General features: G+C 32.5%; 1 protein-coding gene and 1 long non-coding RNA gene across 5 annotated transcripts in view; both read right to left on the bottom strand.

Moving 5' to 3' along the window:
• LOC106876440 (uncharacterized) overlaps positions 1–13319 on the bottom strand; it is a 195197-nt gene that overhangs the window by 82678 nt on the left and 99200 nt on the right. The window lies entirely within an intron of this gene.
• Positions 5008–12746, bottom strand: LOC149136258 (uncharacterized). Its single transcript, XR_016241700.1, has 2 exons — positions 12296–12746; positions 5008–12245 (listed from the first exon to the last, which is right to left on the bottom strand). It is a non-coding gene; the product is annotated as an uncharacterized LOC149136258 (long non-coding RNA).

Genomic DNA, 13319 nt, shown 5'->3' with positions numbered 1-13319 from the left:
AGATCTATAGTCTTTGGCAATGTAACAGCATTAAAATAATAAACTAGTAATTTATGCCATAGGATTCTGAAAAATCAAACAAACCATTTCTGTAAAAGAAACAATAAAAAAGAGATATTGTATTCATGCAAATTTCATTCCCGAGAGAATATAACTTTTTTCTAGTGCATAATAAATACCAAACATAAAATGCAAATCTTACCGAGTTTCTCATGTCAGTGAAGTTTATTTATTGATTTATAAGTAATCAGAACTAAAGAAATAGATTTCAAAGTACCATGTATCTATTAGATGTGTGTGTATGCCTGACTTGCTGAATTAAATAAGTGACTGAGCTTTTTTCTTCTTTCTATAGTTAAATTTGACAATCTTAACAATAGTTAGTTTATTTGTTACACACACACACACACACACACTCAATAAAGAATCTAGGAAGTATACTGGCACTTGGTAATCTGCAACTCCAAGAGTATCCAAAGTTGAGGAGAACAACAGAAACAAACAAATGGATTATATGGAATCCCTATAATTGTTTCATTAAGAGGTTTTATTGAATTGTAACATCTATATATACAAGGAGTACATCAATATTTGCTCTTATGCAACAGTGCAGCCTGAAGATTTGAGAGACTTTCTGTTGTGCTTTGTAATATCTCATAGATGTAGCATTTCATACATACCTACCTGCCTGTTATTACAATGCAAGAAAATTTCTTAATGAAATAACTTCAGTAATACCAGATAATCCATCCATTTGTTTCTTATTGTTACATAAATATATTATAAACATTGCAGTTTAATAATAATAATAATAATAATAATATCAAATTTTATACATACATACATGTATGTATGGCCAGTAATATGTTCACAGAAAAATGGGTTCCACTCTCATCTCACCAAATAATAATCAGATTTACTAGAATTCATAATGCGGTAGGATATATTGTAGCTTGAGGTTAAAATATACGAAGATCTTTTAGTTTTCATGTAGTTAGCTATGTACTTTATCCATATCCCTTAATTTGCACACTGTTGTATCTATCAGTCTGCCTTGGGGCATTTAAAACATCTTTTTGAATTTCCATTAGGGACAACATATCAACATGACAACTCAACATATGTTCACTAATAACTGAATTTTATATGATAAATTTGAAATTGCCAATCAGAAAATAGGAATTTAAAAAAACATATATGTATTTAATATATACAAATATATACAAGCCTAATCATCTTAAAAAAAAAAAAACCAGAAGGAAGTGAAGAAAATTTGAAACTGGTAGAAATGAAAATCTGAAGAATCTCAGAAGATTTAGCATGTGACTGAGATAGTACACATAAAATTCATAGCATCATAAAATAGCATCATAAAATTTTGTGATAATGATTTCTTATAAAAGAAGACCTGGAATTCGGGTTAGTAGATTAAATCAACTCCAGTATTCGACAGGAAATTTATCGACCTCAAAGACAAAGTTGACCTCGGAGGATTTGAACTCAGAACATAGAATTAGAAGAAATACAAGAAGGTATTTTCTATCAACAATAATGATGATGATTATGATGACAAAAAACCTGCTGAATGAACCTCATTTATATAAAGCGTTCTATGCATGGCTGATTAATGCTTAAGCTCAAAAGAGAAACTATAAATGTAATTTAAAATATGATTGTTAAATAGCAAATGCAGAATGTACAGAGCACCAAATGGGTATTAAGCCATATAGTGGCTGGTTGACCTGTGTTGACACCAATAGAATATCAGTGTATAAACAACCAACTAGTAAGCTACTTACACTAAGGTATTTGAAAAAAACATATAATAAATAAAGTGATTAGAAATTGATTTGAGCCTGTCCCATAGATAGCCACATGACAATTAAGTAGGTCACTATTGTCTACACAGAGAACCATAGCAGACAATTTACCAAACATAGGGATCCAAGATTAAAAGGCAAAGATTGCCATCATACTGATGGCACAAATCCAGAATTCTAAAAAAAAACCAAAAAAAAAAACCAAAAAAAACCCAAGAATATTAGCAAATGTTGTGACTTGCTGCTCAAGACTTAATATGGAACATCAACATTTTTCATCTATTTTTCCATACTTGGGTGATTTTGATGTAAAATAATGACAAAAAGATGTCATCTCTTTTGTGAGGTTCTTCCTTTTCCAGATTCCATTTGTATGAAACTTTTCGTATTCTTTCAAAATATTGTCCTTTATATGTATTACATGTCTATACTAATGCAGTCTTCTTTCTTGCAGATAACAGTTGATTCCTTTATACTTTGTTCTCCCTTTCAGGTTACTTGTTTCTCAATATTCACATACACTAACATTACACATTTAACTGAGCATGCTTGTCCTATTTCTTAATAGTTTTTGCATGTCTTCAACATCCAGTGCATATGTTTTGCTATAATACAATATAGTGCTTTGTAAATAAACTTCATACGATCTGCCTCTCACTCAGGGAGAATATTCCTTTGTTGCCAGCAGTAAAATAGTTCCCTGAACTTTTCTCACCTGGTTCTTAAAGTAATCACTTTCAATGCTGATTAGGTCACCTAGTTAACTACTCCCTAGAGGACATTTCAGGCATTTGATAGAATTCATTCTTTGGGTACTCTTAATGCTAACTACTGTGAATCTGCTGCATACAAAAATCTTTCTTGGTCTGGTTGTGATCCTACTGCAACTCTTGTGCATCTATAATTCACACTGGATACAGTGTGGGATTTCTACCCACATCTTTTCTGTATATTGAGCTGGGCCACTTTCCACATGGTAGAGGAATTCTGCATTCTTCCTGGCAAACTAAGACATTTGTCATGTTAGGTGTTGCCTTCATGTTTGGAACTTTTCCTCTAATTCTTTGAGTCAGCTTTGCGATATAGGTCATCAGCATACAGGAGTTTCAATGGACAACTGATCTTGAATTACCTTTATTGCCAGATGACTATAATAAACAAGAGTATAAGGACTGAACACTGATGGACACTAACCTTCATGTTAAATCCCTCACTCAACTTGTTGCTCACTCTTACCTTTGCACATGACTTACATGACTCTCACATGCCATTCATCCCCACCCAGCTTTTTTAGTGACCAAAGTCTAAAAAATGTGGAATCCAGTAAGAGACCTTCTCCAAGTCAATGAATCGTAGATATAGTAGTTGGCTCTTATCAAAGAACTTCTCTTATGGCACACTCAAAGTGTGTCATTGTTAATTAAGCATTACTTTCATTGTTTGGTTCCTTAATTCAATATCTCTGTAGTTGCATATTTCTAGAGCACGTTCTTTAAACCGAATGAATGTCTATCTCAATAGCTGGTCTCTCAGTTGGGTCTACTTGGAGTAGCTTGTCTCTCTCCTATGTATTATTTTCATTCAGCAACCTCTTGAAGAAACCTTCACTTGTTTCTCCCTCTTCTCAACAGCCCTAAGGGTAAGTGCATTACTATCATTCAGTACACCCTTTTCTCCTAAAATGTGCTGAACCACTTTGGTATGCTGTTTTGCGAATCCAAAACACCTCATGCTTCCTATCTTCTTGTTGCGAAATACTGGTACTGAAACAAAAATAGTACTTTTTTTCTTCTTTTTTTTTTTGGTTTATTCAAAAAAGAATTCAACAGACACCTTGAGCAGTTCCCAGGCAAACTGTGCCAAACAGTGCAAAAGATCACACTCTTGGGAGCTGATAATATTCTGAGAAAGTTTGTGAAGTAAAGCTCTTGTTGAGACCTAGTTTAGACAGAAGCTTGCTGTGGAATGTAAACAACAACAACAACAATACTAATTATATATTAGATATTACTCTGTCTCTCTCCTCTGAGTGATTTCTTTCCCCCTTAAATTTTCGATATTTAGTGCTTCATACTAAATTATTACTTAACAGTATCAAGATATTTTAAAGCTCAATAAAAAATTATTGTCTTCCTTAATAAGAGAACTCAAAGAATGAAGTTTATAAATAATTCCATCTTGTGATATTTAACAGCTTTACACAAATTAATAGACAGAATGAACTCTGACTTTGATAGCAACCCAAGATGAATATCTACAGAGACACTGTATTCCTTCTCAAAAGGCTGACAGCAAGAATTGAATGAGGGTATATATTTTTCTTGTCTTATTAATTAGATACACTGGCAATAAATCAAATTACTGATAATAATTGCAAAAATTCAGTATCTTCATTACCAACATAAACAATTCTAAATCGCTTTTCCAACATTAATGTAGTTTGGTCTAATCTCTTGAAAGACTTTGTGTTATTAAGATTTTCTGAATGAAAATTATTTAAAAAAACAAAATATAAAAAGTATATTCATAAGCATAATGAAATTTTAATAACGCAAAATAACCTACATTTTCTGGTTAATCCAGATTTCAGCATCATAGGGTTAAAAAAAAACCCCCAAAAGCTTGCTTTAAACTATTTTACTTTCAAACAAGATAACAAATTAGAATGGTTGAATGAGTTCAAAACATAATAAATTTCATTAAAATTTTTATAAATTTCTGTCATTCAATTCCAAATGCCTAACAGGTAGAAATATGCAGAATGAAACCAGTTAGAATTTACCATATCAAAGCATAAAGCAATCTAAAACTGTCCATATTTATAACAAAGCAACATTAATAATATATGTGTTACCCTTTAATGATTATTCAAGAGGAATTCAATTAATTCGTCATGAGATATTTTAGCAATAGTTTTCTTCAATTATACTTTATAATTAAAATGGTCGCTGAGTAGTACAGAAGAAATAAATAAAATTTTGGGCAATAAGTTCAGTACAGTAGATACACCAGTCATTTGTGGTGATACCTTGTTCAATTGTTTTGCCTTCCACAATCAAGCTTTTGTATTGTTATCAGTTAGATACAATTGCCATGATACTTAGATGAAGTGTAAAATTGTTTCTATTCTTCTCCTTCACAATCTGTTTTGCACCAACTGGAATAAATTACATTTTCCCCCATCTTATTTTATTATTTTTAGTTTAAACAAGCACTAACCTATTCAAATGCCTTCATCAATCTGCTCTCTGATCTTATTGCATACTAAGACATTTTACATCTCATCTAATGTGGGACTATTTATATAAATTCAGACATTTACCCTCTATTTTTACAGATGGATGTACTTCCTACTGCAAATTACTCAACCATGAAGTGGGATCAGAATCTATTTTTCAATTTAGCAAACATGATGGCCATGGTAAACTCATAGCCATGTAGTTCAGTATCTGAAACTTACAGACTATTTATCAAAATAATCTACATAATTCTTAGAAAAAAATAAAATAAAACCTTTTGAGTCACAAAATCTTTTGATTAAGCAATTCTAAGTTTTTGTTTAACCTGAAGCAGTTTTATAAGAGTTTATTTAATGTCTTATTTATGAAGGCTATGGATTTACTTTCACTATGGTATCAAAAACACATTTATTACTAGATTCAGTTTGCTTTGTCACTGCAGACTTAACATTTTTATACAAAGCAAAGCTGCTTCCAACTACACAAAAGCATTTGCAAGTCAGTGATGTTGAGACAAGTCCGACTCTATAAGTTATTACACTTCAGAAAAGCATTATAGTTGAAACTTGAAGTCTTACAAATATTACTGTTTTACATTGAAACTAGATCTTAGATTTGACAAGAGGAAAGGAGATTGCTTAGTATTAATGTGGTGTAAGAGAACTAGCTACAATTGGGAATTAAAATAGTAAATATTACTAATAGAAAGAGACAAAGATGAGAAATATTTTCATAGTTATTATGACAAAACTATGATTAATTTAACACTTTAAAGCTGACCTAAAGTAAACACTATCACAATAGAACACTCTGACAATATTTCCAGAAATGAATAAAGATTATAAGTCATCCTGATGAAACACACTAAACTTCGCAAAACAATCTGATAAATTTGCCATAAACCTGTTTATTTATATTTTCTGTAATGCATAAGTGACATAATTATACACAATGAATAATTCATCGCATCAGGAACACATTTGCTAGAAATTATTCACCTTAAATAATGTAAGAATGGAGATATAGAAACATGTGCAATGATCATTTATTCAGAAGAAAAGCTATTCTTACAGAAATTTCCCAAGAGACCAGTGTAACAAATTTCTTTTTTTATAATATATAATCATGGCATCAAGAAAATTAAAATACCACCATCCAACTCATTTGTGAAATTTGCTAATATCAGAATAATTAACGAAATTTTGAGATTTATCTTCAAGGAAATGGTTTAAGAGTTTTCTTCACTGACAAGTTCTGCTGAACAGCCTTTTTTCTGTCCTAATCCCAATCAGTTGTAATCCTATCACATCAAGGCTTCAAAACTCAGCTAACGTTTACTACCAGCTCACACCATCGAATCCTATCACTTGTCCATCTTATCACATCCCATAAGTTTCTAAAATCTAATATACATTTGTATTTTCTGAAAGACCAGATTATTCAATGTGTCTTTCACTTATTAAGATAAAAAGGTATGTGTGGGGATTAGGCTATTATTTCTAGCAAGCTAGGCAATTTTACCTGTTTCAGAGTAGATATTTCTCACCCTGAAGCTAAACAACAGCCAAATGGTTATCTTCCCTTGCCATATTTCCCTACTATTTACATCATATACATTACTCTTCTGATAAAGAAAATAAAATGACAGTAAAAACAAAATTTCCTTAAATGTTTGTCTTCTATTTTGCCTGTTAGGCACACACACAATCATAGGCACTACCTATGAATAACAAGTAAGTTACCTAGGTAACTGAATCTATTTCTTATATCCAATGACCCATCACTATAGTCAATAGTATTTAATTTCAAGCTGGTTGCATGAAAATATTAGTTTATTGTCCTTCTAGTCAAAATCCGAGTACACCTGTTCTGTACCTATTGATTTTATTGTCTTTGTAATATAGAATTCTTGCCTAGCACTCTTTTGATATATTGCTGACAATTCTCTACTAATAACATAATAACATCAACTTTTTTGGTTATGTTCCTTCCTATCAGTTGCTTTGATTCAAGAATTATTTCCATTTTTCTGCAGTTTTTGAATTGAATCTAAATAAGAATTATGCCATCCCTACACAGTTCCATGGATATCCAGGGAAGAAATTGAATGTAGAGGCTTCAGGAGAAAACAAAAAGATATTATAAAAGCTAACTTGATGTTTAATCTTCTGTATGCATTAACTTTATAGAAACAGATATATTAATTCTGTCCCTCTGCACAAATTAAATTGGAAACAATATCTGATGTAGTATGTGTGCTAAATCATTGCCTCCATCATTATTGCTTAAATATCTTTTCATCTCTGCTGAAATAGGTTGGATAAGTGTGCAATATAACATCTTTCTTGTGTTTACACTTTTGTCAGAGCGATGTTTTCAAATCTGATGCAATTACTTCAAACTAATATTTCTTGTGGTTAAGAATCTTGGGGTTTTGGGTTCAGTCTCAGCATATGACACCTTGGGCAAGTCTCTGCCACTGTAGTCCTGGACTGCCCAATACATAGTGAGTGAGTTTGGTAGAGGGGAAACTATGTGTGTGTTTTGGTTGTCAAGCAGTGGTGGAGGATAAACACAAACACACACATAATGTGAGCGTGTTTATGTCCCACAACAGTATTGACTAAATCAGAAACCATTATCCTTATTATTATTATTATTATTATTATTGTTGTTGTTGTTATCAGCAATACTGTGTCATTAAAGTCCTGATCTTTGGATATGCTCATGCCATATTATTTACATACATGTTTGCTTTTTTCCAATCATCTGAAGTTGCAGTTGGGGCATCTTGATAAAAATCTAAGATTTTCTGACAGAATATGAAGACATTGAAAGTGAGTGAGATGTGTTAACAATTTCAGTCACTAAATAGTAAAGAACAAGCATCCACCACAAATCCTCGTTTCTATGTGGCTGATGTATGGTTAAGATGATGTGTTATGAGAGCACAGCGAATCCAATACTGGCACATGGAAACTAGAAACACATATACAACTGCAATATTTTGACTAGATGTTCAAATTTATAATCCTAGCCAATTGGGAAAACGCAAGAGGCACAATAAACTTCATAGCTATAAACTGAATATCTTGACAGAAGGAAACAAGTTATGCTCTTTAGTCACTATCATCAAAACAGCGGACATCACATTTAAACAGAAAGCTATCAAACGACTGCTTCCAATATTCAAGTAACTCCATAATACTTCCAAGGATATATCAGATGACATGAAAGAACTGATTCAGAGATTTTAAGGAAACTCTGCAAAAACTATATTCACACACACAAATATATGTGAAAACAAATATGTAAGTCAAGCAGCTATGCCAAACAATTTTTTTTTGTTAGCACTGGTGATTTTCCTGCATAATTATCATACTTCTGACTTGAATATCAATAGACTTTTTTCACTTTATTTGATATAAATAGAACCCACCACCACTACCATATGTATGTATATATGTATGTATGTACACACAAATATATATAACAGTGAAGATTACAAAGCTATGGAATATATAGCTGAACAGTAATATACAGTTTCACTTGAGTGAAAATGAACATGTGGGGAAGTACATCTACTGAGTATTTTATCTGTACACATCAAGATAATTCAGTTTTTTAAATTTAGAGAAACCCATTTCTTGTTAGAGATGTTTAAAGTAATTCAATATATTAGCATGGTTTTGTTAATACTTTTAACAGTGGTACATTTTTCTTTTTTAAATAGACAAAATTTGGTAAGGTTGTTTGTTGAAGGTGAGAAATATATTCAGATGGCAAGTAAAATCTTCATACTCAAGAACATTAAAATTCTAAATTTTCATTATCAACTTCAACTGTCCTTTGAAGCATTCCAGCATCAAAATTGAGTTGTGATGATGATGGTAATTAATAATAATTCTCCAATGTCCATCGTCATTATCAAGATATACTCACAAAGCACTCAAATGAAAATTTCATTTCACTATTTCGTAAGAAACCAAATAAATACATTTTAGAGAGACACTTCATGGAACCTACCATTACTACAGAGAAGACCAAGTTATTCTTGTCTCCAAAACCAAATAGGTAGTTGACTGCTCTCTTATTCTTATCTTCAATCAACTTAGATTAACTCAATATAGGATGTATAAATGCATGTGTTCTAGGAGTCAGCTAGACCAACTACCTAAGGTTGCTAGATATGAGAACCACCAGGATGTATACACTTCCCTATCTTTGATGATGAGATGCGTACATTTCTTGGTTGTGCTGGATTGGGAACTAGGATAGCAGCATTGTTTCAACAAGGTTTGGATATCAAGACACCAGACAATCTTCTTGAACCTGGATGGTAGTCCATGATGTTGAATGTGAACAGCAGCAAAAGTCTTACTTTCTCATGAGTAGCATTCATATCTCACCCAGGGCAGGGTAGCCAGAGTTTTTAGGCATCTGGAAGTGATCTTGCAATCACTTCTAGATGCCTAAAGAATAGGAAAGTTTCGCTGTTACAAAAAGGAGACTAGAATGGCATTTTAGACACATACTAGCAGTGGGTGTAGTTAGCCATCGGATGGTGATATAAAAGCCTTAGAAATCTGTTCTGACAGTCCCAAATACCCAACAGGTACCAACTGAATTTCTTGATTGTGTATAGTTGTTATCCAGATTGTATTGAAACAGAGTATTTGTTAGGGCAGCAAGTAGAGGTAATATTCACATTTTTGACTGGTCTGTTATACTGATATACATATATAATTCTAGTTGTATCAAAAGATCAATATGTATGCATGAACAAGCATCTGAGTGCAAGAAACTGAATGCATCTTTTGTAATGGGCAAAGCTGACAGTGACCAGATTAACAAATTAATTAAGCAGCTGTTGATTGGGGTGATTGCCAATAACCAGTGGTTAGGGTGCTCTGAAAAGAAGTGATTAGAGTAGAATCGACAGTATTTAGCGAAGAAGCAGTAATGGAGAGCAAATAGACTAGTGAGATAGCAAGTGAGAAAATTAGAGAAGTCAATTAAGAAAACACTGCCACTGATGTTCTAGAAGTGAGAATGGTCTTCGATAACTTCTTCAATAAAAAGAACTAAGGTTGTCTTGTCAAAGTTCAGACATGTTCACATGCTCTTAGACATGAAGGAACAAAAGTGATGTGGCAATAAAGCTATAATACAGCCTTTGACAACTTGAAATGGGTGTATGCTACTTATTTCTAGATGCGTACTGTTATAGCAGAGAATACTAGGAAACTCTAGATGTTCGCAAGATTTGGTTGATCAGTTCCTGAGGGCTTTTGACACACAGACCTTGGATAACTTCCAGAAATACCGGGTCTGGTAGTTGCACTGGAAGGTAATGTTGCTTGGAGATGAACTCTACAAGCATGGAATTGCCATCAGAAAAGTATGTCTGAGATACTGCATGTGAAACAACAAACTATTCTTCACACATGCTTCTATTGTCTATGCATTGTTAACTTACAGAGTTTTGAAAATAGTTGTTTTTGTGATGATTATCCCACTGCCTTCCTTTGGCAGAGAAGGACAGACAGCTTTTCTCCTGTCCAGTGAACAAAAATTTATGGTGGTGTCACTGAAAAGACTTGGGCAGACACTTTCTTCTTTGCAATTCTTCCTGGAAAAGGGAGGAGAGGGAGAGTGCAGAAGTGCTGTACTCCTGTAAATATGTCAGACAGTGAGTAGAATGGTGAGAATGGCCCAGTTGTAGGCCGGAGAATGAAAATTGGGAAAAAGTACTTATCCATAGTAGTCAGGGTAATCCTAGATGCATGGGCTACCTTGATGCATGGGCTACATGGTGATTGTCCTCCTCTTGAAACATTACCATATTTTGTATACAGTATATACAACTACTTTTTATTTCATTTACTTTCAATGTAACCTCTGCCACTTTTGCACCCAGGTCCTATAAAGTACTTTCATCCAAAGCCCATTTGGCAATAAAAGATTAGTAACTCAGTAGAAATGATCTTTTAGAGTGACAATACATTCTACTGAAAAATCATTGTGAAACAGGACAGTATACACAAGATGAAAAAAAAAGGCTTCAACAGAAAACAATAAAATATATTATTTCAAAGAAGCTCAATTGACCTGAAGAAAAAAAAAAAAATGCTTTTCCAACACACTTTGTAGTAAAAATGTAAATTGTTGCTACATAGGATTTCAGACAGGTTACCTTCTGTTCACTCCCATACATATTAAAAAGTAGATGCATACAACAACATTAGTGAATGACCATCTAAAGTAGATCCACATGATTTCTTTCTTCAATTTCTACTTTGACAATTAATAAAAAATATTTTTTTTAGCAGTAGATGAGAAAGTGTTTAAATTATACATATTAAACTGTTGTTGTTGTTGTGAATGAAATAAAAGACAACTATGTATTGAAAGAGAAGAAGAGAACAGCTCAATCCTGTTCAATGTGCAGAATATTATTTATGCTGAAACAGAAGGCAAGCTGTTAAGCTAGTTTATTTATTGTGTCACTGTTGGATGGAGGTAGAAGCTTTTGTCACTATCTCATACACTATTTTTAGCTGTGCTTTGCTTCTTCTCCTCCTCCTTCTCCTTGCCTATTTTGGCTACAAACTAGGGCATAAACCATACTAACAAGGAATCAGGTGTCATTAATTCTGTTATCCCTCACAAATTTGTTGGTTGCAGTTGAGAGTAAGTTTTTTTTCCAGCAAGCAGTGGCCAGTACTTACTGGACCTAAAGTAGATATATATTAGTGAAAGAAGGAAAAAACAAACAATAATGAAATATCTGTAAGAACAATTTAATGAGCTAAGAACAACTAAAAGAGCTCAATATCAAAGAATGACTAATCTTACTCCATGTAGTAACCTACTAATTATATAGATCTTAGTATCTATAATGGATAGCCTCCTCTGTGCAAACAGTTTTGTATGGAGAACTGCATATCTGTAAATAGCTATACAGATTGCAACATGAAATGATCACTGCAACTATTGCAGGCATTACAATACACTAATATCAACTTTAAATGCAATACAAACATTAAGATTTAAGCCATTGTTTTATTTTGCAAAATATCTTCTTGTGTAATTGTTTTGAATATATTTTTGCATTGAATATAAAGAGGTTGGCAGCAATATCTTCAACTATGTACTTAGAAACATCTGACAATGCAGAATACTGCTGCTGTTGCTACTGCTACTGTTGCAGCAGTATTCTGCATTGCAGGTTACACATTTTACCACTTGGATATCATTGGTTACAACAATACAAGTAATTCTTTTAGCTTGAAACTTTCAGTTTTACACAGAAATTGATTGATCTACTATTTTAGATACCAGTTCACGGATATTTATTTGTAAATATCAATTCATGTTACTATTAATTTTCTTTTTTCTTTTTTTTTTTTTTGTTTCTTGTTTTCTGCAGGGGAATGTATATATTATTTATTTCCTACCATAAATTCTTGAATTATGAATAGAGATCTAGCAAACTGATGATAGATTGAGAGAGAGAGACAGAGAGAGTGAGAGAGAAAGAGAGAGAGAAAAACAATTTCATGAATTGTAATTAAACAATTCTTGTGATATTGACAAAAAGGCTGTGGTGAACTTTCACTGACTACTGGGGTGTAATCAAATAGGAGTGATGGAGTATGAGGAGGAAAAAAAAAAAAAAAAAAAAGGGAGTTGTAAGTACAACTTAAGCAAGTAGTAAGGTGTGCCAAAGGAATGCAAAACAATAAAAAAAAAATAAAATAAAATATTTGCAGCTAACTTTTTTTTATCTAGCTACTTATATTTCTCATGTACTTTGTCAATAATTTAGGTTGAGCATCAAATGCCATGGAAATCTGGATTAATAGTGCAGCCCCTATTTCTAATAGTTGGTTTATATTTATCACAATGCCTTTCATAGTATGTATATTGATAGAAAACGTTACGGAAGCATTAAAATAGAAACTAATAATAATAATACTATCACTGCTGCAAAAAAACTAGTAAGCAAGCTAATTTCTGGTGTAGATCAAATGTCACTGAGAACATCAAGGAAACATTGTTTTCTGTCATGTAGACATTGGTTTTGCTTGTGTTACAGTGCAGACAAAAGTTCCAGCAATTTTGTAATTCTCTATCTGAAGTAGATTTACTGTAAGAAACCAGTGAACATCACTAGGTTAAATATCAATAGCAGAAAAAATATATATAAGGCAAGCGTGCAGAATAAATATAAAATCCAAGTTCAAACAATTAACAA

Source organism: Octopus bimaculoides, chromosome 4 (assembly GCF_046866305.1).
Source record: "Octopus bimaculoides isolate indiv1 chromosome 4, ASM4686630v1, whole genome shotgun sequence".
NCBI classification, from domain to species: Eukaryota; Metazoa; Mollusca; class Cephalopoda; order Octopoda; family Octopodidae; genus Octopus; species Octopus bimaculoides.
This window is presented reverse-complemented; position numbering and strand designations above follow the sequence as displayed.